The sequence below is a fragment of the Oncorhynchus mykiss genome, unplaced genomic scaffold, assembly GCF_013265735.2.
Source record: "Oncorhynchus mykiss isolate Arlee unplaced genomic scaffold, USDA_OmykA_1.1 un_scaffold_737, whole genome shotgun sequence".
Taxonomy (NCBI): Eukaryota; Metazoa; Chordata; class Actinopteri; order Salmoniformes; family Salmonidae; genus Oncorhynchus; species Oncorhynchus mykiss.
The window spans coordinates 12,501-17,500 of NW_023494184.1; positions in this window are offsets into that span (position 1 = coordinate 12,501).

Consider the following 5,000-nt stretch of genomic DNA (forward strand, 5'->3'; position numbering starts at 1 on the left):
GGTGTTCCCGAGATTCATGTCCGATAATGATGCACCCTACTACGGACCTTTTCAATGGGGGCCGGTCCGAATTATTTATGGAAGGTATGATTTTTTTTTTCTCTCTCCGTGCAACTGGTGATTGAAAACGTGCACTCTGGTCACCCAAAACACGGTTCTCTATGCGGTTAGCGGTGTTCCAGCTATTCATGTCCGCTTAATGGCTGCACCCTACTACGGACCTTTATCAATGGGGGCCGGTCCGAATTATTTATGGAAGGTCTGATGATGATTTTTTTTTTTTTTCACCACTTTCCCTCTTTCTCTCTCTGCCGGGGCCGGCCATGAGGTGCTTTATGGACGGTTTAAAACATGACTATGGATGCAAATGCTCATTTTCCTCCGTGCACCTGGTGATTGAAAACGTGCATCTGGTAACCCAAAAATTATAAAAGGGTTTTAAATACTTTTACCCGTCATTCTATTGATATAGCCCGCTAGGGGAGTGCCCCACTACGGCCCTCTCTCTGTCAGGGCCGTCCTTGGGTGCTTTTTACACACTTTAAGAAATCACGATGGATGCAGATTGCTATTAATCCTCCGTGCAACTGGTGATTGAAAACGTGCATCTGGTAACCCAAAATTTCAAATATGGTTCAAAATGAATTTAAAGGCACCCCTCTCATTGTTGCCCGCTATGGGAGCACCCCACTAAGGCCCTGTCTCGGTCGGGCCCGTCCTGAGTGCTTTATAGACACTTTAAGAAATCGCGATGGATGCAGATTGCTATTAATCCTCCGTGCAACTGGTGATTGAAAATGTGCAACTGGTGATTGAAAACGTGCACCTGGTCACCCAAAACACGGTTCTCTATGCGGTTAGCGGTGTTCCATCTATTCATGTCCGCTTATGGCGCACCCTACTACGGACCTTTAGCAATGGGGGCCGGCCCGAATTATTTATGGAAGGTCTGATGATGATTTTTTTTTTTTTTCACCATCTCTTTCTCTCTCTGCCGGGGCCGGCCAAGAGTGCTTTATGGACGGTTTAAAACATGACTATGGATGCAAATGCTCATTTTCCTCCGTGCACCTGGTGATTGAAAACGTGCATCTGGTAACCCAAAAATTATAAAAGGGTTTTAAATACTTTTACCCGTCATTCTATTGATATAGCCCGCTAGGGGAGTGCCCCACTACGGCCCTCTCTCTGTCAGGGCCGTCCTTGGGTGCTTTTTACACACTTTAAGAAATCACGATGGATGCAGATTGCTATTAATCCTCCGTGCAACTGGTGATTGAAAACGTGCATCTGGTAACCCAAAATTTCAAATATGGTTCAAAATGAATTTAAAGGCACCCCTCTCATTGTTGCCCGCTATGGGAGCACCCCACTAAGGCCCTGTCTCGGTCGGGCCCGTCCTGAGTGCTTTATAGACACTTTAAGAAATCGCGATGGATGCAGATTGCTATTAATCCTCCGTGCAACTGGTGATTGAAAATGTGCAACTGGTGATTGAAAACGTGCACCTGGTCACCCAAAACACGGTTCTCTATGCGGTTAGCGGTGTTCCATCTATTCATGTCCGCTTATGGCGCACCCTACTACGGACCTTTAGCAATGGGGGCCGGCCCGAATTATTTATGGAAGGTCTGATGATGATTTTTTTTTTTTTTCACCATCTCTTTCTCTCTCTGCCGGGGCCGGCCAAGAGTGCTTTATGGACGGTTTAAAACATGACTATGGATGCAAATGCTCATTTTCCTCCGTGCACCTGGTGATTGAAAACGTGCATCTGGTAACCCAAAAATTATAAAAGGGTTTTAAATACTTTTACCCGTCATTCTATTGATATAGCCCGCTAGGGGAGTGCCCCACTACGGCCCTCTCTCTGTCAGGGCCGTCCTTGGGTGCTTTTTACACACTTTAAGAAATCACGATGGATGCAGATTGCTATTAATCCTCCGTGCAACTGGTGATTGAAAACGTGCATCTGGTAACCCAAAATTTCAAATATGGTTCAAAATGAATTTAAAGGCACCCCTCTCATTGTTGCCCGCTATGGGAGCACCCCACTAAGGCCCTGTCTCGGTCGGGCCCGTCCTGAGTGCTTTATAGACACTTTAAGAAATCGCGATGGATGCAGATTGCTATTAATCCTCCGTGCAACTGGTGATTGAAAATGTGCAACTGGTGATTGAAAACGTGCACCTGGTCACCCAAAACACGGTTCTCTATGCGGTTAGCGGTGTTCCATCTATTCATGTCCGCTTATGGCGCACCCTACTACGGACCTTTAGCAATGGGGGCCGGCCCGAATTATTTATGGAAGGTCTGATGATGATTTTTTTTTTTTTTTCACCATCTCTTTCTCTCTCTGCCGGGGCCGGCCAAGAGTGCTTTATGGACGGTTTAAAACATGACTATGGATGCAAATGCTCATTTTCCTCCGTGCACCTGGTGATTGAAAACGTGCATCTGGTAACCCAAAAATTATAAAAGGGTTTTAAATACTTTTACCCGTCATTCTATTGATATAGCCCGCTAGGGGAGTGCCCCACTACGGCCCTCTCTCTGTCAGGGCCGTCCTTGGGTGCTTTTTACACACTTTAAGAAATCACGATGGATGCAGATTGCTATTAATCCTCCGTGCAACTGGTGATTGAAAACGTGCATCTGGTAACCCAAAATTTCAAATATGGTTCAAAATGAATTTAAAGGCACCCCTCTCATTGTTGCCCGCTATGGGAGCACCCCACTAAGGCCCTGTCTCGGTCGGGCCCGTCCTGAGTGCTTTATAGACACTTTAAGAAATCGCGATGGATGCAGATTGCTATTAATCCTCCGTGCAACTGGTGATTGAAAATGTGCAACTGGTGATTGAAAACGTGCACCTGGTCACCCAAAACACGGTTCTCTATGCGGTTAGCGGTGTTCCATCTATTCATGTCCGCTTATGGCGCACCCTACTACGGACCTTTAGCAATGGGGGCCGGCCCGAATTATTTATGGAAGGTCTGATGATGATTTTTTTTTTTTTTCACCATCTCTTTCTCTCTCTGCCGGGGCCGGCCAAGAGTGCTTTATGGACGGTTTAAAACATGACTATGGATGCAAATGCTCATTTTCCTCCGTGCACCTGGTGATTGAAAACGTGCATCTGGTAACCCAAAAATTATAAAAGGGTTTTAAATACTTTTACCCGTCATTCTATTGATATAGCCCGCTAGGGGAGTGCCCCACTACGGCCCTCTCTCTGTCAGGGCCGTCCTTGGGTGCTTTTTACACACTTTAAGAAATCACGATGGATGCAGATTGCTATTAATCCTCCGTGCAACTGGTGATTGAAAACGTGCATCTGGTAACCCAAAAATTATAAAACGGTTTTAAATACTTTTACCGGTCATTCTATTGATATAGCCCGCTATGGGAGCACCCCACTAAGGCCCTGTCTCGGTCGGGGCCGTCCTTCAGTGCTTTATATACAGTTTCATATATTACGATGGATGCAGATTGTGATTGTTTTCCAAAAGACCCGTGTGCATCTGGTAACCCAAAAATTATAAAACTGTTTTAAATCATTTTACCGGTCATTCTATTGATATAGCCCGCTAGGGGAGTACCCTACTACGGCCCTCTCTCGGTCAGGCCCGTCCTTAGGTGCTTTATATACAGTTTAAGATATTACGATGGATGCAGATTGTGATTGTTTTCCAAAAGACCCGTGTGCATCTGGTAACCCAAAAATTAAAATATGGTTCAAAACCCGGGTAACACCACTCTATTTACGGACATGACAGTAGAGCTTACCCCCTGGAGCTATTGACCTCCAGGCTTGTAGGCCCTTACTCACCACCCGGGTATCACCCCTCTATTTCGGGGATGATACCAGCAGGGGACCCCCCCCACCTCCACAACCTCGCATACCAGGTGAACCAGGGCACCCACACTTAAGCACCCCTCCTCGGACATTAAAGCAGATAACCGCGCTGTTATGAACCGCGTGCACCTGGTCACCCAAATGGAACTTGTGCACCTGGTCACCCAAAAGGACCGGCGTGCACCTGGTCACCCAAAGGCCGGCGTGCACCTGGTCACCCAAAAGGACCATGTGCACCTGGTCACCCAAAGGCCGGCGTGCACCTGGTCACCCAAAAGGACCGTGTGCACCTGGTCACCCAAAGGCCGGCGTGCACCTGGTCACCCAAAGGACCATGTGCACCTGGTCACCCAAAAGGACCATGTGCACCTGGTCACCCAAAGGCCGGCGTGCACCTGGTCACCCAAAAGGACCATGTGCACCTGGTCACCCAAAGGCCGGCGTGCACCTGGTCACCCAAAGGACCATGTGCACCTGGTCACCCAAAAGGACCATGTGCACCTGGTCACCCAAAGGCCGGCGTGCACCTGGTCACCCAAAGGACCATGTGCACCTGGTCACCCAAAGGCCGGCGTGCACCTGGTCACCCAAAGGACCATGTGCACCTGGTCACCCAAAGGCCGGCGTGCACCTGGTCACCCAAAGGACCATGTGCACCTGGTCACCCAAAAGGACCATGTGCACCTGGTCACCCAAAGGCCGGCGTGCACCTGGTCACCCAAAGGACCATGTGCACCTGGTCACCCAAAGGCCGGCGTGCACCTGGTCACCCAAAGGACCATGTGCACCTGGTCACCCAAAGGCCGGCGTGCACCTGGTCACCCAAAGGACCATGTGCACCTGGTCACCCAAAAGGACCATGTGCACCTGGTCACCCAAAGGCCGGCGTGCACCTGGTCACCCAAAGGACCATGTGCACCTGGTCACCCAAAAGAACCGTGTGCACCTGGTCACCCAAAGGCCGGCGTGCACCTGGTCACCCAAAGGACCATGTGCACCTGGTCACCCAAAAGGACCATGTGCACCTGGTCACCCAAAGGCCGGCGTGCACCTGGTCACCCAAAGGACCATGTGCACCTGGTCACCCAAAAGAACCGTGTGCACCTGGTCACCCAAAGGCCGGCGTGCACCTGGTCACCCA